The sequence below is a fragment of the Lolium perenne genome, chromosome 4, assembly GCF_019359855.2.
Source record: "Lolium perenne isolate Kyuss_39 chromosome 4, Kyuss_2.0, whole genome shotgun sequence".
In the NCBI taxonomy this organism is placed as follows: domain Eukaryota; kingdom Viridiplantae; phylum Streptophyta; class Magnoliopsida; order Poales; family Poaceae; genus Lolium; species Lolium perenne.
Window position 1 is genome coordinate 73865549 of NC_067247.2, and position 21210 is coordinate 73886758.

Sequence of the window (21210 nt, forward strand, 5' to 3'; positions counted from 1 at the left end):
CGAAACAGTGAGGTTGTCAATCTCACCGGCTTGCTGTAACAAAGGATTAAGCGTATCGAGTGGAAGATGTTTGCAAAGAAAACAGTAAACACAATTGCAGTAGATTGTATGCTATGTAAAGAATAGGACCGGGGTCCACAGTTCACTAGAGGTGTCTCTCCCATAAGATAAAGCATGTTGGGTGAACAAATTACAGTCGGGCAATTGACAAATAGAGAAAGGCATAACAATGCATATACATGATATGATAAATATAGTGAGATTTAATTGGGCATTACGACAAAGTACATAGACCGCCATCCAACTGCATCTATGCCTAAAAAGTCCACCTTCAGGTTATCATCCGAACCCCTCCGGTATTAAGTTGCAAAGCAACAGACAATAGCATGAACTATGGTGCGTAATGTAATCAACAACTACATCCTTAGACATAGCATCAATGTTTTATCCCTAGTGGCAACAGCACAACACAACCTTAGAACTTTCTGTCACTGTCCCAGGTGTAAATGCAGGCATGAACCCACTATCGAGCATAAATACTCCCTCTTGGAGTTAAGAGTAAAAACTTGGCCAGAGCCTCTACTAGTAACGGAGAGCATGCAAGATCATAAACAACACATGAACAATAGATTGATAATCACCATAATCATAGTACTCTCTATCCATCGGATCCCGACAAACACAACATATAGAATTACATATAGATGATCTTGATCATGTTAGGCAGCTCACAAGATCCAACAATGAAGCACAACAAGGAGAAGACGACCATCTAGCTACTGCTATGGACCCATGGTCCAGGGGTGGACTACTCACTCATCACTCCGAAGGCGACCATGGCGGTGTAGAGTCCTCCGGGAGATGAATCCCCTCTCCGGCAGGGTGCCGGAGGCGATCTCCAGAATCCCCCGAGATGGGATTCGCGGCGGCGGCGTCTCTGTAAGGTTTTCCGTATCGTGGCTCTCGGTACTGGGGTTTTCGCGACGGAAGCTATAAGTAGGCGGAGGGTCAACGCGAGGGGCCACACGAGGGGCCCGGGGGTAGGTCGGCGCGGCCGGGGCACGGGCCGCGCCGGCCTCCCTCTGGCCGCCTCGTGGCCCCACTTCGTTAGGTCTTCGGTCTTACGGAAGCTTCGTGCAAAAATAGGACCCTGGGCGAAAGTTTCGTCCAATTCCGAGAATATTTCTTTACTAGGATTTCTGAAACCAAAAACAGCAGAAACAAAGAATCGGCTCTTCGGCATCTTGTTAATAGGTTAGTTCCAGAAAATGCATAAATATGGCATATAATGTGCATAAAACATGTAGGTATCATCAATAAAGTAGCATGGAACATAAGAAATTATCGATACGTTGGAGACGTATCAGCATCCCCAAGCTTAGTTCTGCTCGTCCGAGCGAGGTAAAACGATAACAAAGATAATTTACGAAGTGACATGCCATCATAATCTTGATCATACTATTTGTAAACATATGTAATGAATGCAGCGATCAAAGCAAAGGTAATGACATGAGTAAACAAGTGAATCATATGACAAAGACTTTTCATGAATAGTACTTCAAGACAAGCATCAATAAGTCTTGCATAAGAGTTAACTCATAAAGCAATAAATCAAAGTAAAGGTGTTGAAGCAACACATAGGAAGATTAAGTTTCAGCGGTTGCTTTCAACTTATAACATGTATATCTCATGGATATTGTCAACATAAAGTAATATAACAAGTGCAATATGCAAGTATGTAGGAATCAATGCACAGTTCACACAAGTGTTTGCTTCTTAGGTGGAAGGAGATAGGTAAAGCTGACTCAACAATAAAAGTAAAAGAAAGGTCCTTCAAGAGGAAAGCATCGATTGCTGTATTTGTGCTAGAGCTTTTATTTTGAAAACATGAAACAATTTTGTCAACGGTAGTAATAAAGCATATGAGTTATGAAAATTATATCTTACAAGTTGCAAGCCTCATGCATAGTATACTAATAGTGCCCGCACCTCGTCCTACTTAACTTGGACTACCGGATCTTCGCATGCCATGTTTCAACCAAGTGTCACAAAGGGGTACCTCCATGCCGCACTTTGTACAAAGGTCTAAGGAGAATGCTCGCATTTCGGATTTCTCGCTTTTGATTATTCTCAACTTAGACATCCATACCGGGACAACATGGACAACAGATAATGGACTCCTCTTAAATGCATAAGCATGTAGCAATGATTATTATTCTCATATGAGATTGAGGATATATGTCCAAAACTGAAACTTCAACCATGGTTCATGGCTTTAGTTAGCGGCCCAATGTTCTTCTCTAACAATTTTGCATGCTCCAACCACTAAAATGATAGACCTTCAGACAAGACGGACATGCATAGCAACTCACATGATATTCAACAATAGTTGATGGCGTTCCCCAGAAGCATGGTTATCGCGCAACAAGCAACTTAATAAAATATAAAGTGCATAAGTACATATTCAATACTACGATAGTTTTTAAGGCTATTTTGTCCCATGAGCTATATATTGCAAAGGTGAATGATGGAATTTTAAAGGTAGCACTCAAGCAATTTACTTTGGAATGGCGGAGAAATACCATGTAGTAGGTAGGTATGGTGGACACAAATGGCATAGTAGTTGGCTCAAGGATTTTGGATGCATGAGAAGTATTCCCTCTCGATACAAGGTTTAGGCTAGCAAGGTTATTTGAAGCAAACTCAAGGATGAACAAGTGCAGCAAGACTCACATAAAAGACATATTGTAAACATTATAAGACTCTACACTGTCTTCCTCGTTGTTCAAAACTCAATACTAGATATTATCTAGACCTTAGAGAAACCAAATATGCAAATCAGATTTTAGCAAGCTCTATGTATTTCTTCATTAATGGGTGCAAAGCATATGATGCAAGAGCTTAAACATGAGCACAACAATTACCAAGTATCACATTATCCAAGACATTTTAGAATTACTACATGTAGCATTTTCCAATTCCAACCATATAACAATTTAACGAAGAAGAAACTTCGCCTTGAACATTATGAGTAAAGCCTAAGGACACATGTGTCCATATGCAACAGCGGAGCGTGTCTCTCTCCCACAAAGTGAATGCTAGGATCCATCTTATTCAAACAAAAACAAAAACGAAAACAAACCGACGCTCCAAGTAAAGAACACAAGATGTGATTGAATAAAAATATAGTTTCAGGGGAGGAACCTGATGATGTTGTCGATGAAGAAGGGGATGCCTTGGGCATCCCCAAGCTTAGACGCTTGAGTCTTCTTAAAATATGCAGGGGTGAACCACGGGGGCATCCCCAAGCTTAGAGCTTTCACTCCTCTTGATCATAGTATATCATTCTCCTCTCTTGACCCTTGAAAACTTCCTTCACACCAACTTCAAGCAAACTCATTAGAGGGTTAGTGCATCATTAATAATTCACTTATTCAGAGGTGACACAATCATTATTTTCACTTCTGGACATTGCATAATGCTACTGGACATTAGTGGATCAAAGAAATAAATCCAACATAGCAAAAGAGGCAATGCGAAATAAAAGGCAGAATCTGTCAAAAACAGAACAGTCTGTAAAGACGAATTTAAAGCTGGCACTAGACTTGCTCAAATGGAAAAACTCAAAACTAATGAAAGTTGCGTAAATATCTGAGGATCACGCTCGTAAATTGGCAGATTTTTTCGAATTTTCTACAGAGAACTGTGCCCAGATTCGTGACAGACAGCAATGCTGTTTCTGCGCAGCAATCCCAAATATAACATCAACTTTGACATAGAAACTTTACTTGGCACAAAAACATGATAAGTAGAGGTTGCTACAGTAGTAAACAACTTCCAAGACTCAACAAAACAAAAAATTGCTGTAGGTAAAAACATGGGTTGTCTCCCATAAGCGCTTTTCTTTAACGCCTTTCAGCTAGGCGCAGAAAGTGCAAATCAAGTATTATCGAGAGATGGTGTGTCAACCTTACCTTGGGCTTCATCCTTACCTTTCTTATTGTTTTTCTTCCCTTTTGGTTTAGGGAATATATGATTTCCCCCTGGTATAGAGGTGAATTTCAGAGTGCCCTCTCCCACATCAATGACTGCTCCCAATAGTTTCAGCAAGGATCTTCCGAGTATGATTTTTCCTGTTTCAATAATAAGATAATCAATGGATATTGTTCTTCCATGAATGGTTGTATGCACACCTGCAGCTATTCCCTTAGGAATTATAATAGAGTTATCAATGAGAGCTATTTCTTCTCCCCCTTCATCGACTCCCCAAAGTTTCAAAGATTTATAAATGTTTTCAGGCATAAGGCAAAATTCATACATAATATCACAGTAGGCATGAAGAGTTCGATCACCGATAACAATTTTAACAGCAGGATCCCATAATGAAGGTTTAGGATTCTCTAAGACTTGTTCAAGACGATTACGAACACAGTGATAATTTTCATTTAAGCGAGATGTACTTATCTCGAGATTGTTCAATCTATTATAAATGCTAATAAGGGCTGAATCAAAGTTATTAGCTGAATCATGTGATGCAACCAATTTCTTTATGGCATTAAAAGCTTGATCCCCATTACAATGAAGGAAATCTCCTCCTACTAAAGTGTCCAAAGCATATCTATAGCGAACCATAAGACCAAAATAAAAATTACTAAGGAGCAAACTTAGAGTCATTTGAGGTTCAGTTTTACGATAAGAAGTAAAAATTCTAGACCAAGCATCCTTAAAACTCTCCTCATCTCCTTGTTTGAAAGTAAAAACTAAGTCCTCAGGTGAAGAAGTAACAGGTTCAGAGCTAGACATGGTAATAAAAGTAACTAATTTTTTTTTGTATTTTAAATATAGAGTGCAGGACAATAAATAAAGCAAACTAGATAGAGTAAATGCAAGTAACTAATTTTTTTTGTGTTTTTGATATAGAGAGCAAGACAGTAAATAAAGTAAAACTAGCAACTAATTTTTTTTGTGTTTTGTTTAGGTGCAGCAAACAAAGTAGTAAATAAAATAAAGCAAGACAAAAACAAAGTAAAGAGATTGAGAAGTGGAGACTCCCCTTGCGGCGTGTCTTGATCTCCCCGACAACGAGCGCGCGAGAAAAAGTGCTTGATGCGCGTAGATGTACACGTCCGTTGGGAACCCCAAGAGGAAGGTATGATGCGCACAGTGGCAAGTTTTCCCTCAGTATGAAACCAAGGTTTAATCGAACCAGTAGGAGCCAAGAAGCACGTTGAAGGTTGATGGTCGCGAAATGTGATGCGGCGCAACACCAGGGATTCCGGCGCCAACGCGGAACCTGCACAACACAACCAAAGTACTTTGCCCCAACGAAACAGTGAGGTTGTCAATCTCACCGGCTTGCTGTAACAAAGGATTAAGCGTATCGAGTGGAAGATGTTTGCAAAGAAAACAGTAAACACAATTGCAGTAGATTGTATGCTATGTAAAGAATAGGACCGGGGTCCACAGTTCACTAGAGGTGTCTCTCCCATAAGATAAAGCATGTTGGGTGAACAAATTACAGTCGGGCAATTGACAAATAGAGAAAGGCATAACAATGCATATACATGATATGATAAATATAGTGAGATTTAATTGGGCATTACGACAAAGTACATAGACCGCCATCCAACTGCATCTATGCCTAAAAAGTCCACCTTCAGGTTATCATCCGAACCCCCTCCAGTATTAAGTTGCAAAGCAACAGACAATTGCATTAAGTATGGTGCGTAATGTAATCAACAACTACATCCTTAGACATAGCATCAATGTTTTATCCCTAGTGGCAACAGCACAACACAACCTTAGAACTTTCTCATCCTTGTCCTGTGTAAATGCAGGCATGAACCCACTATCGAGCATAAATACTCCCTCTTGGAGTTAAGAGTAAAAACTTGGCCAGAGCCTCTACTAGTAACGGAGAGCATGCAAGATCATAAACAACACATGAACAATAGATTGATAATCACCATAATCATAGTACTCTCTATCCATCGGATCCCGACAAACACAACATATAGAATTACATATAGATGATCTTGATCATGTTAGGCAGCTCACAAGATCCAACAATGAAGCACAACAAGGAGAAGACGACCATCTAGCTACTGCTATGGACCCATGGTCCAGGGGTGGACTACTCACTCATCACTCCGGAGGCGACCATGGCGGTGTAGAGTCCTCCGGGAGATGAATCCCCTCTCCGGCAGGGTGCCGGAGGCGATCTCCAGAATCCCCCGAGATGGGATTCGCGGCGGCGGCGTCTCTGTAAGGTTTTCCGTATCGTGGCTCTCGGTACTGGGGGTTTCGCGACGGAAGCTTTAAGTAGGCGGAGGGTCAACGCGGGGGGCCACACGAGGGGCCCAGGGGGTAGGTCGGCGCGGCCAGGGCCTGGGCCGCGCCGGCCTCCCTCCTGGCCGCCTCGTGGCCCCACTTCGTTAGGTCTTCGGTCTTCTGGAAGCTTCGTGCAAAAATAGGACCCTGGGCGAAAGTTTCGTCCAATTCCGAGAATATTTCTTTACTAGGATTTCTGAAACCAAAAACAGCAGAAACAAAGAATCGGCTCTTCGGCATCTTGTTAATAGGTTAGTTCCAGAAAATGCATAAATATGGCATATAATGTGCATAAAACATGTAGGTATCATCAATAAAGTAGCATGGAACATAAGAAATTATCGATACGTTGGAGACGTATCAGTGACCCACAACTCCACATTCGTAGCAGTTGACTGTGGACTTGTCTTTGGGGTTGACGGGAACAGCGTTACTTCCAGTCCTTGGGGCAGTATTGGTGTTGTTGTTGTTTCCCTTGTTGTTACTGTTGTTGTTGTGGTGGTTGTTGTTGTTGTTGTTGTTGCCTCCGGGCTTCGGGGGTCCTCCGTTGTTGTTGGTGTAGTTGGGGCGATAATTCTGAGCAGGGGGTTTATTGTATCTTGAGGTGAATCCTCCAGTTGAGTTGTTGCGGTGCTTCTGGGTATGGTGGGGTCCACTCTGGTTCATCATTCTTCTCTTGCGGTTCTCGTTGGCTTGATGCAGCTTTCCTTCCATCTGTATGGCTGAGTCCACAAGGGCTTCTAAGTCAGCGAACGGAATGTTCACTAACACTGTTTGCATCTCGTCATGCAGTCCGTTCAGAAATCTTTCCTTCCTCTTCTCATTGGTGTCTGTCTCATCCGGGGCGTACCTTGACAGTGTAAGAAACCTGTCGCGGTATTCCACCACGGACATTCTTCCTTGCTTCAGTTCACGGAATTCGTCTCTCATCTTCTTGATCAGTCCTTGGGGCACATGGTATTTGCTGAACTTCAGCTTGAAGTCTTCCCATGTCATCATCTGTCCTGCATTCATGGCACGGGTGCTGGTCCATCAAGCTCTGGCTGGTCCTGACAGATAGTGGGTGGCAAACAGTACTTTCTCTGCGGCTTCTACTCCCGCAACTTCTAGGTTGTTCTCCATTGTCTGGAGCCAGTCATCTGCGTCCAGTGGTTCCTCGGTCTTGCTGAACATAGGAGGGTTGGTGTTCTGAAAGTTCTTCAGCTTTGATCCTGGGTGATCATGGTTTCTGTGGCCTTGGTTGTTTTGTGCTATCTGTTGCAGTGCCGCTATGTTGGCCTGTCGTTCAGCTCTCGCGGCTTCGCGATCTTCCATCATCATCTGGATCATCTGCATCATTGCGTCCTGGTTGGCGTTGCGGTTTGGTGGGGCCATCTGATCATTGGAGTAGATGATAAGATAAGAGGGAAATTTCTATGGTTTGTTTGAGTTAAATTCAAAAAGTTCAAAACTTGAGTAGTGTTGAGGGGGTAGAAACCAACAACACTTTTTCATTCATACCAAGCATCACACATTACAAAGCTAACACACCGTTGGTTTTAAGAACCATTCATCGCTCTACGATACAAGGGGGATCCTGATACAACTCACACCTACTTTAGTGCTGGGGTGATACTACTCTTCAGGGTGGATGCTTCTTCTTCACGGGTGAGGTGCTTGGCGAGAGGCGAGGGCGTGGTCCAAATCCCGGCGGGTTTTGTACTGCCTGAAGTCCTGGTGTGCTACATAGGGGTTCATCTCTGTGTGGGGTGGCATGGTCATCGGTCTTCCCATGGAGTCATGTCTTGGGTAGTAGATGAAACGAGTGTTCCGGATCTTGTTCTCATTTTGTCCACACAGACGGGCGATTGCTTCTTGCATAGCTTTGACTAGTCCTTCCTTCCAGGTGTTTCCCGTTACAGAAAACCATATGGTTTCCCATACCGGGGCTTCAAGCTTTCTTCCTAGGTCAGCGGAAACTTCCCACCGGGGTGATCCTCCCAACTGATTATTGAAGGATGTTCCGAAGAACTCGGGGTACGGGTGTCCTAGATATTCCACTAGTTGCTTCAAATCCTTTTCGAACTTCAGTTCTCCTCCATGACCAAGCTGATAGCATTCCCATTGGTATTCCATCTGTGAGCAATTTGGATAAGTAAGTTAGAGAAGTGATCAAGTGTGCAAAATTTTATGTAATATTTACAAGGAAAAGTGGAGTATGGATCTCTTATTTTGGAAAAGATCTCAAGGATAAGAGTGAGAATAATTTTTCATAAATATTCACTTCATTTGTTTTTGAAACTAAAATTTTCAGGACGTCCATTCTAACTAGGGTCTCCTAAGGTCAACAATGGCTCTGATACCAACTTGTCAACACCCGGATTTTTAAGTCCAGATGCCTATTATGCCATTCATCGCAATCCCAGGAATATTGTTTTTGCGAGACATAATAGATTGATATCACAACACATCATTCATTACAACACATAATCGTCTTACAACAAGGGATCACATGATCCAGTCTTAATACAACATAGTGGATCTAGAGATCCTATTACAAATCACATAGCGGAAGCGAAGTAACGGTTGCGGTCCATCTATTCCACAGGCAACTGTTGACGTCAGGAGCGATCCTAGTTGTCGTAGACGTCCTGCTGTCCATCTTCCTCGTACTGCTGTTCTCCTTCATAGTCTGGCCATTTGAATAGCCAGGGACAAAGCCATGAGTACTTTAAAGTACTCGCAAACTAATACTAATGTAAGCACTATTAACTATAGTAATGGGGATGCTAAGCTCTAGGTTTATTTGCATAAAGCCAAGTTTATTTCATAAACATTTAGTAAAGATGCTTGAGTCGCTAGACTAACTCCAGTGGGAACATTAGTGTTATTCCCACAACTCTGTTGTGATTCAAGTCAAAGTCACCATTTCAAGTTCAAATCATAAGTCACCCTTCACATGTCACATTTTTGGAAAATGGTCTGATGACGGAACAGTATGGCCTTTCCAATCGTCCGTAACCGTGGACACGGCTATTCGAATAGTTCTACACTCTGCAGAGGTCGTACACTTGTGCCACAACATTTGCAATAATCCGTCGGGGTTAATCGCCCTGATTTATCACACTCCGTGTGCGGACTACCAACCATAACCTTTCACTTACATATCCTAGTATAGGCACCTCTCCCCATGAGCTTGGCCTCCCGGTGAAGACAGACACACTGGGAACCGCTGCAGGGCTTGGGCCGGACAGTTCACCTCATTCACGTCATTTCACATCAATTCACTTTTAACGGAGGCAGCCTCAGCATAACCCCTAAGACGCTTGTTTAGAGGGAACCCATACTAAGATACATAAACTTCCAGTTAAGCCCTTACCCATAATCAGGTATTGTGGGGGTACTTGCAAAAATTGGAATGGTATCGCATCCGAACCCAACCATCAGTTTTTGTAAAATTCACCATGTCATTCACAAGTCACATTCACCTTCAAAATCTTTCAATAGAATGACTCATCATTCCAAGGTTTTCAAAGTCATTTCATTTCACAAGTTCCCATCTAGAGTAGTCAATTTTATTTGTTAGCACTAGCAACTAATCATGAGGGGTGCTAACTAGCTTTGATTGTTCCAGGCTAACTTTGATACTCTTGTAGTATCCTATCTCTAGACCAAAGTTAACTATAAAAGCAAGTTATAAAAATCAAAGTAAAAGCTTGTAAGAATAAAACTTGGGATGGGATCATGAAGCATAAAGTAAATTGGTGAGTGTGCCTTGCTCTAGTAGAGCTTTGCACCTTGCAAGAATATTAGCTTGCAAGAGTATAGCTTGCATTGGAGTTAGCTTGCATTGATAATAGCTTGCCTTGGTTGGAGTAGTGATCAAAGTTCTCTTCCTCTTCAAAGTAGTCCTCCTCCTCCTCGGTGTACTCCTCGGTACTAGCGTCTAAATACGAGTACAATACACACAATTACCACACAAAGCCTAAGTACTAGACTAAGCACACACATAAATCACTCCTACTAAGCTATCAATCAACATGCTTATTAGGTGAGTGGATTTCATTTTATTCTTAAGAAAAATAATTTCCTCTCATTATAAATATTAATTAGAGTTTCTATTTATTTCTTGAGGAAAATAATTTCCTCTCATTGAATATTATTAAGATTTAATTTCCTCCATTAATGTCATATGACCTAGGTTGACCCAAGTCAACCTCTTCATAGGTATTAATTGGGAAGTGATTTAAATGAGGTACACCACCTCATGCCTTTTTATTACTCATGATTAATGATTTAATATCATCAACTAATTTAATATGAGTTTAAAATTGACCATAGTCTATACCCCATATTAACTTAGTTGAGGCAAGATTTTAATGAGACCACTACATCTCATAAGATTTAATAAGTAGCCTTGAATAATTTAAATACTACTATGAAAATGATTGAATATTTTTAAATAAGAACCTATGGATTATTACTACATGTGTCATTAATTCTCATTGAATCCCTTGGAGTAAGTATTTAATTGAGAGGCTACACCTCATATAGTTTAATACCACATACTAATGATTTAAATGAGGTGTAGCACCTCATTCTATTTAATTTTAACCTGGTAAGGATCTAATATTATCAACAATTCAGATGAGACCTAAATGACCAGAGTCTCTAGCTTATTTTGAATTGTTCATGACAAGATTTAAATGAGAGAAAGATTCCCATAAGATTTATTAATAGTTTTGGACAATATCTTTGACTAGAAATAGCCATAAAGTCCTTTCATTAAACTAGGCCATGATCATTCAAGGTAAGCATGGCATATTTTTGCAGAAACAATTAGTGTAAGTGAAATGTGAATTATAGGAGTTGGAATCAACTCAAAAGCATTTTTGGTTGATTTTTAAGAATTAATCTAAGGCAGAAAAGTCCCTGCCTTGTTATTTTTATCATTTAAATTATATAATAAATCTAAGATTGAGGCCAGTGTAGTCTTATAGATAATTTAACAAGGTTTCCAAATATATAAAATTTGTTCAATTTGGTTCGGTAGATTTTATTCTATTTAATTTTCAAAACAGCATCTGAGAAGAAACAATAAATTTCGAAATTCTTTTATTTGAAATGGTGGGCTTGGCGGGAAACGGTGTTGGGCCACGGAGAGGGAAAAAGATTGGGCCGGCCCAGCTATGCCAACGGTGCACGCGGGCCAGCTGACAGGTGAGGGGCCACCCGTCAGTGGTTGGTTTCCTTACCGAAACGGTGCGCAGCGTCGGCCGTTGGATTAGGGGTGGATCGGGCGGCTGGTAGTCGTCGTCGTCGACGGGAGGAAGACCTCACTGCAGCGGCGGAGGTAGGGGGTCGACGGCGACCCTGGGCTCCGGCGATCAACGGCGTCGGTGCAGGAGGAGGTTGTCGAGGATGGGGAAGCTGCTGGTACAAACGGCGGCTCCAGAGGTGGACGAATTTGACGGCGGCTTCTGCGGCGGCGCTACGGGACTCCGGCTAGCAATTGGGGGGCTCCGGTGAGTAATTGAGCGAGAGGAGGGGACGAGGAGGCTCAGTGGTGAGAGAGGAATGCGAGGGTGTGATGAAATCGTCCAGGGGGAGCCGGCTTTTATAGAGGCCAGGGTGCTGCGAGGGTGCGGGCAAGGTCGTCGACGCCGTCGGCGTTTCAGGGCGGTGAAGGGGCAAGTGATGGGCACTGCGTGTTCCTGGTGTCACGGTGAGCACGACGCGCATCCAGGAGAGGCCAGGGGTGGAGTGGTCGCGTCGTCATCGTCACCGGGGACCCGTGTACTGCGGCGGATGGTCGTCGTCCGTGTCGTCGTCTACAGGGCTGGCGCGTCCAAGTGGAGTTGTCTATGCGCTTGCTGACGTCGAGGAGAGGCCGTAGGTGAGAGAAGAGGGCAGGAGATGGTCGGGGTGACGAGGGCGAGCGGGCGCACTGGCGTGCCCGTGGCCATGCTGGTGCACGCGCTGGCGAGGCCGAGGGCGGTGACCACGTGCTGTCCAGGGTGCTGTCGTGTTCTCTCTGACTCACGATGATGTCTAGCTTGCTCAGCAACGTCAGGGTGATCCGCAGGACATGGTGGAGTGGCTTGGATGGGAGAGGAGAGGAGGTGAGCATGTGGATGTCATGCCATGCCTCGGCATGGTCAGTTTTTGGTCAAGGTGAGCAAGGTTCAGGGCTGGCAGTGGCTTGGACTGGTGTCCAGAGAGGTGGTGGTGTTACAGAGCAGCAGGGGAGGGCCAGGGTTGGACCAAGTCCAACCAAAAACTCAGCATGGGCATCAAATTGGGGTCTGCCTGCAAAGTGTTTGTAGAAATGGCCGCAAGAAACTAATTTTTGAATTTTGGAAATTCCTTTGGTGGTTCTCATTCATAAAATCATAGAGATGGAATGGTGGTGGTGGTGCTCATTTTGGTGAAGGTTTGCAAGGATTCAAAATGGGGGTCATCTTCACATAGTTTTAAAGTCTCCACTTGTCAAATGCATTCTGGTCAACCTGGTCAACATTAGGTATGGTGGTCAACATGAAAGTTGTTCACCTTCATATGGTCTTGGATGACATGGTCATAGTTGACCAAGTTTGGTTGAAGAAAAGTCAAAGCCAGAGGGGTAAAGAGGGGAACATTTTATAAAATGGCCCAATGACCATTATCACATGTAATGTTGAATTTGAGATTTGCTTTGATTTGATTCTTGTTTCTTTGATGCAATTATGTTTGTTTACTATATATAAGTATTTTACAAACAATAGATCAAGCAATGGTGGCCTTGGTTGAAGATTTGCAAATTTGGCTAAGTGTATGTGAGTGAATTTTGGGGATTTTCTCCCTATTTGATTTCTCCCTATTTGAGTTGACTTTTGTTTACTCCAATGTGATTCTTATTAGTTTAGAAACATTTTCCAACCATTGAAACCAATTCAAATGGTCTTTCTCAAAGATTTGCAAAAATGGCCATAACACATAAGAGGTGATGTGTTAAATTCATTATTTTTGTAAATGGTTGATCTTGCTTTACTTGGGCATGGGTTAGGGTCAATCTAGTATTATATTAGGTTGAGAGATGGTTTCACACCATTTGGTCAAGGTTTAAAGTGCATAGGTCAAGAATTGGGGAAATGGCTATGTGCCACTTATGCCTCTATGCATATGTTGCCTTTGATTTTTAATTTGATTTGGCTTGACCCAATTGATGTTGTTGAGTGTTGAAATGGCATATGGAAGTGATCCAACCATTCACCACATGTATTAGGGTCAAGATTCTTAAATTCACATATTTGCTATTTTATTCTCATATGCCTCTATGGCATTTTTAGTTTCTTTTTATTTTCGTTGGAAACCACTTGGATTTGGTTTGATGGGTACTAGGTAAGGTGTGTGAAGGTTTTCCAAACCTCTAAGCAAAGTAGAAAGGCTTAGGGTAAAGTTTTATAAATATAGCCATAGGCACATATGCCTTTTTCTTATTTAAATTCTTTTTATTTTATTTTAACTAGGGTGGTGAAAAGAGGGGTGAGGTTTAGGGTTTTGTGGGGTTCACAATGGTTCACCACTATTTAGCATAAATAATAAAGGTAGGGTTCAAGATTTACCTATTAGGACTATATGCCCACATATGTCTTTTATTTTATTTTGTGTTTCTCAAAATAGATCTAAAATGATTTCTGGAGAAGATTAGGGTTTAAGGTTTTTCTTATTTGATTTCTTTCTTCTTTATTTTATTGGGTTGGTGACCTTCACTTGATCACTTTAGGGTTTTAGGGTTTAGCACATAAGCATAATAACACTCATCATGGCAAACACAAGATTTAAAACAAGATCTATATGTATCCATCTTATTTTAATAAAAGTTTTTGTTGGTTCCAAAATTTGGAACTAGGGAAATTCATTTTGTTTGTTTTGAAATTTTTGGGTTGTTACACAATGCACCTCGCAAGTCCGTCACTTCAAGGCGGAAGAACAAAGAAGTGAGGGAGAACTACAAGACCATGGACTCAGTTTCTTACTCCGCTATCCGCTTGAAGAACTGGTATGATGATGTCCCAAGGGATGAAGACATAGCGGGCAGGAGATACTGGTGCACTGAGCAGGAGTTCATCTACAAGGACATCTATGAGCCCATGAAGAATCTGAGACCCATGCAAGCTATCGATGTGGACATTCTGGCAATCAACAATCACTTTGAAGATGCTATCTGGGTAGCTGGAAAGATGGGCTTGCATGATATCATGAAGATTCAGTGTGACTTTAGCCCAGATTTGGTGAAGCAGTTCTTTGCCACTTTGGCAATCAGGAAAGATGAGGAACACACCATGGAATGGATGACTGGCTCCACTCACTGCAGTGCCACTCTGCGCCAGTTTGCTGGTTACCTTGGAGTTCCTGTTGATGGGGGTCGTCGACTTCATGGACCACAACAGACAGATAAGAATGCTCTTGTGCATCTCTATACCTCAGCGGGAAAAATTGGTCAAGCTAAGGGGTTGCTTCCCATATACAGTCAGTTGCTTCGGTTCTTTCGGGCAACCATTTGTCCAAGTGGTGGCAACAATGATGCTCTTCGGGGAACCCTTGTGGACCTTTTGCACCTCAGCTATAAGTGTGCTCGTGATGTGAATGAAGAACGGGACTACACTCTTGATGTCATGGACTTTATCTTCCATGAGATCCATGATGCCATGGTCTCTCGGACCACCATACCCTATGCACCCTACATTCAGCTTCTCATCAACAACTCTGTGGCTGGGATTGATGAAGACATAAGTGGGTATCCTTTGGTGAAGCACCATGTCAAGAAGCCCTACAAGTTTAAGCCAGTCTCTTCAGCCGTACCTGCTCCTGACACTTTCATGCGTGATGCTCGCTCCAGTGGCTTTGCTCCTGCTCGTCACCCTGATGTCCCGGCTATGAGGAAGCAAGTGAGCCGGCTTAGTTGGTTTCAGCGTCACATCTTGTGCATGAACATTGAGATACACAAGGAAAACTATGCTGCTAGCCGAGAGCGTTCTGAGATTAAGCACACTCAGGCGGTTATTTTTCACAAGCTCAGTGGTGATCAAGGTCCCCCGCCTCAGCCTCCAGCTCACCAGGGTTACAGTGGATGGCACTCTGCACAGGTTCCATGGAGTGAACTTGATGACTGCCTTCAAAGGTCCAACACCTCTCGCCGCTCCCCGGATGCACCTGACACTGAAGAGGATGAAGAGGAAGCGGCAGACGAGTCCGATGATGATTATGCCTCCGAGTGATTCCCATGGGACGAGTAGCATCGCGCTTGTCCCCTTTTTGGCGTTTCGATGCCAAAGGGGGAGAAGTGTTCTATTAGGAACTATCTCGGGGATTTGCATGGTTTGGGCACAAGCATTTGCGTTTACCATTCCTTGATTGCTTGTGTTCCCTCGTATTTGCACTATTTGCTTTGGTTGTGTCCCGTTTAAAACTATGTGCTATGTGGTGTGAGACATTGTTAAGTGTGAGACATTGTTATGGTTTTCGGATTTCTATATGTTGAGATCAAGGATGCTATATTATGTGTGATGTTATATCTCCGTATCTTATATCTACACATGGGTATGATTTCTTGCACCCTATCTCAACTTCATATTTGTTTATGTCTCGTGTAAGAGATCATGATGGATATCTCTAGTGTTGAGGCACCTCAATCCTATGTGTTGTGTATTTGTATTCAAATGCAAGTTACTTATATGCACACATGTAGGGGGAGTGCCTCTATGTTGTTGCCATCACGTTTGTCTCTATAGTTATTCTCTTGCAAATCCGTATATTGTCATCAAACACCAAAAAGGGGGAGATTGAAAGAACATCTCTCATATCATGTTTTGTGTGTTTGATGTCAATGTATGTGATACACTAATGATTGTTTAAGTGGTACAGGGATTACATAGATATTTATTCATGTATGTTGGATTTGATCATCTGCCAAAAGATATCAGAGAATGTTGGGCAGGCCGGATAATCCGGGCCGGATATTGTTGAAATATCCGGCCCCCTGATTTTGGCTAAGTCTTCGAGGAAAAGCAGCTCTGTATGGGGGCCGGACATTTTCCCGGATATTGTCCCGGTATTGTACCAGGGCCGGAATATCCGGGCCGGATATTTTGTAAATATCCGGCCCCCCCGTTTTTGGCTAAGGACTGGAAGAAAAGTGGCTCTGGCATAGGGCCGGATATTTGACCGGACAATGTCACTGTTTTGTACCTGCGGCCGGATTATCCGGTGGGGGCGGATTATCCGGCCCCAACTTAGGCCGGATTATCCGGCCCCCCGGAAGACTCAACGGTTGGATTTGGGGAGGGGTATTTATACCCCTCTTCTTCTTCCTTACCTCTTTGCTCAATCATTACTCAAGAATTCTGCCAAGCTACACCACCATTAGAGCCACCTCAAGAAACACAAGATTTGCAAGATCTCCTTCCTCCCCCAACCAAAGCTCTTGATCTTTGGGGATTCGAAGGAGAAGCCACCGATCTACATCCTCACCGAAGCGTTCTTCATTTCCCCCTCACTTGTTTGAGGGATCTCATGCTAGTGTTCCTATTTGGTTCCCTAGTTGATTTGTTGTTGATGTGTTGTTGTTGATTGTTGTATTGTTACAGATTTGGGAGCTTCCAATTCAGTTGTGGATGTGTGCCCCAAGAACCTTGTAAAGGCCCGGTTTCCGCCTCGAGGAAATCCCTTAGTGGAAGTGGGCTAGGCCTTCGTGGCGTTGCTCACAGGAGATCTGAGTGAAGCCTTCGTGGCTGTTGGTTTGGCTTGCGTAGCAACCACACTCCTCCAAACGTAGACGTACCTTCTTGCAAAGGAAGGGAACTACGGGAATCATCTCCGTGTCAACGCGTGCTACACTCTCGGTTACCTCTATCCCACTCTATCTCCTATATATTGCGTAGCTATATCTTGCTTAGTTGATAACCTTGTCATATAGGTAAATTCACTTAGTTGCATATCTAGAGAATTTACCTTTGTGTCAAACCTAAATTGAAAAAGAACTAAAAATTGGTTAGCACCTATTCACCCCCCCCCCTCTAGGTGCGGCATACGATCCTTTTAGTCGGGGCCGTGGCCGCACCCCTACTCCTTATGTTGACGTTACTTGCCAGATTTGTGCGAAGCACGGCCATCCAGCCAATGCGTGCTGGTGGCGTTATGCAGACCGTGATAGTGATGATGATGATGATGACTCCAGGACGGATAAAAAAGGTGCATACGGTGTGGACACGAATTGGTATATGGATAGTGGAGCCACTGATCATATCACTAGACAATTGAACAAACTGCACACTCGGGACACCTATCAAGGCCGTGATCAAGTCAACAACGCCAGTGGTACAGGTATGAAAATTGAGCATGTTGGTCATTCAATATTGCATACCCCTCATAGTTCTTTACATCTTCGTAATATTCTTCATGTTCCTAGTGCCACCAAAAATTTACTCTCTACTCATAAAGTTGCACTTGATAATAATGCCTTTGTTGAGTTTCACCCTTTCTTCTTTTTGATCAAGGATCGGGCAACCAGGCAAATTCTGTTTAGAGGTCCCTGTCATGACGGCTTGTATCCTCTCGTACCCACTACTGTCGACCCTTCCAAGCATGCCTTCATCACCATCAAGCCGTCATCCTCCACCTGGCACCGCCGTCTAGGACATCCATCGTCGTTCATCGTTCAACAAGTTCTTAGAAGAAATAAACTTAGCCATTCGCCAGAATTAAATCCTTATGTGTGTGATCCATGTCAACAAGGGAAGAGTCATCAACTTCCCTACCCCGTTTCTATTAGTGTGTCTACTGTTCCGTTGGAACAAGTATTCTCTGATGTATGGGGTCCTGCTCCCGCCAGTGTTGGCAAACACCAGTACTATGTTAGCTTTATTGATGATTACAGTAAATTTACATGGATTTATTTGCTTAAGAAACGCTGTGATTTTTATCAAGTCTTTCTTAATTTCCAGCAACTTGTTGAACGCAAATTTGGTGGCAAAATTGTAACCATGCAAACTGATTGGGGTGGTGAATATGAAAAACTCCATGGTTTCTTTCAAAAAGTTGGTATTACACATCACGTATCTTGCCCCCATGCTCACCAGCAGAATGGCTCGGCTGAGCGCAAACATAGACACATTGTTGAGGTCGGCCTCTCTTTGCTTGCTCAAGCATCTATGCCTCTTAAGTTTTGGGATGAAGCTTTTTTGACCGCCACTTTTCTCATTAATCTCCTACCCACCAAAGTTCTCAACTTTGTTTCCCCTGTCGAAAAGTTACTTGAGGTTTCCCCAAACTATGAGTCTCTTCGGACCTTTGGCTGTGCTTGTTGGCCCAATCTTCGCCCATATAACAAGCATAAACTTGCTTTTCGCTCTAAACGTTGTGTGTTCCTAGGCTACAGTCCTATGCACAAGGGCGTAAAATGTCTAGATACCTCCACAGGCCGTGTGTATATTTCTCGTGATGTTGTGTTTGATGAGCAAGTTTTTCCCTTTGCATCTCTTAATCCAAATGCTGGCAAACGATTAAAAGATGACATCTTGCTTCTATCTGATTCCTTAGCATCTGCACCTAACCATCATGAGGGGGAGCATATTAATGATTTCATGCCAATGCCTGTTGTACCGGTTACTAACATGTTGCAGAATACTGAGGATCATGTGCCATATCGTAGCCCTACTGCTGCTCCGCACGGTGCTCCAAATTTCGCTTCAAATGGAGGCTCCACGCATGAAATATCCAGTTCTGAAATCCATGCAGAAAATGCCAAAAAATTTGCTGCAGACGAGGAAGATCAGCTGCAATCCCCAGGGCCATCAATGTCGGGGTCCCCTGCCTCTGGCGCGGTCTCCCCGTCCGCGTCCGCCACGTGCCCCGGCAGCCCCGGTTCCTCCGACAGCGCGGTCAGCTCGCGCACGCGCGGAGCTCCTTCCTCCGCCCAGGCCGACAGCCCTCTGGCCGGAAATGATATGGCCACCCCACCCTCTGCACCTGAGTCTCCTGCTGCTACGGTCACCCCACCATCTGCACCTGAATCCTCTCAGCCAAATAGTGGTACTACAACCATGGGTGCTTCAGCACAGCCTCCTCGACCACTTACTCGGCTGCAACAAGGTATAAAGAAACCCAAAATATACACTGATGGCACTATTCGGTATGGTCTTTTTTCTTCCACAGGTGAACCCAGTAATCTCAAAGAAGCTCTTACTGATGTCAAATGGCAACAGGCCATGAGTGAGGAGTTTGGTGCTCTCATGGCTAACAACACGTGGCATCTTGTGCCTCCTAGCAAGAATAAAATTTTAATCGACTGCAAGTGGGTTTATCGCATCAAGAAGCATGCTGATGGTACTGTTGATCGATACAAAGCTCGGTTGGTTGCAAAAGACTTCAAACAACGGTATGGTATTGACTATGAGGATACATTTAGTCCAGTTGTTAAAGCTGCCACTATCAGACTTGTCCTTGCTCTAGCTGTCTCTAATGGCTGGAGTCTCCGTCAGTTGGATGTCAAGAACGCGTTTTTACATGGTGTTCTGGAGGAAGAAGTGTATATGAAACAACCTCCAGGGTTTGTTGATCCTCGCTTTCCGCATTATGTTTGCAAACTTGACAAGTCTCTGTATGGTCTCAAACAAGCACCTCGCGCCTGGTATTCACGGTTGAGTTCAAGACTTCTAGCTCTTGGGTTTGTTCCCTCCAAGGCTGACACGTCCCTTTTCCTGCTTCGTAAGCCAGGTATCACCATGCTTCTCTTAATATATGTGGATGACATCATTGTGGCCAGTTCCTCTGATTTGGCTACCAAGAGTCTACTTCTCCAGTTAAACACTCAGTTTGCTATCAAAGACCTTGGTGACCTCCACTACTTCCTTGGTATAGAAGTTCACACCCGGCCTACTGGTCTTTTGTTGACACAAGGCAAATATTCATCTGATTTGATTTGAAAAGTTGGGCTGCAACATTGTTCCACGTGCCCCACCCCTCTTTCTACGGCTGATAAGCTTTCTTTACAGGATGGTGATCCTCTTGGTCCTGAGGATACTACCAACTATCGCAGTATTGTTGGTGCTTTGCAATATCTTACATTGACTCGCCTAGATATTTCTTTTTCAGTCCATAAAGTCTGCCAGTATCTCCATGCTCCCACTACTTCTCATTGGACAGCTGTTAAACGGATACTTCGTTATATTCAAGGCACTCTTCAGCTTGGTCTCACCTTTCACAGGTCATCTTCTACTCTTCTTAGTGCTTTTTCTGATGCTGATTGGGCAGGAGATCTGGATGATCGGCGCTCCACTGGTGGCTTTGCCATTTTCTTTGGGCCGAACCTGATATCTTGGAGTGCTCGCAAACAAGCAACAGTTTCTCGCTCTAGCACAGAAGCAGAATACAAGTCACTGGCCAATGCTACTACTGAATTAATATGGGTTGAGGCACTTGTTCGCGAGTTGGGTGTTTCTCTCAAAGAACGCCCATGTCTCTGGTGTGATAACTTGGGCGCTACATATTTATCTGCAAATCCCATATTTCATGCTCGCACCAAACATATTGAGATTGATCATCACTTTGTCAGAGAGCGTGTGGCTGACAGGTTACTTGACATTCGGTTCATTTCTACAAAAGATCAAGTTGCTGATGGGTTCACTAAGGTTTTAGCTGTTAATGATCTTGCTAAGTTTAGGCGTAATCTTAACCTCTCCCGAGGTTCAGATTAGGGGGGGTGTTAGTGTATGTAATATCCTTGTATAATACCGGTGTAGAGTAGTACTCTACCCGGTATTATACCCCCTCTGTATTGCCACGTGTGGGGCTATTCCACACCTATATCAACACGTAACCGAGCCTAGGGAGAGGGCATCGTTCCCGCATAACATCGACAGC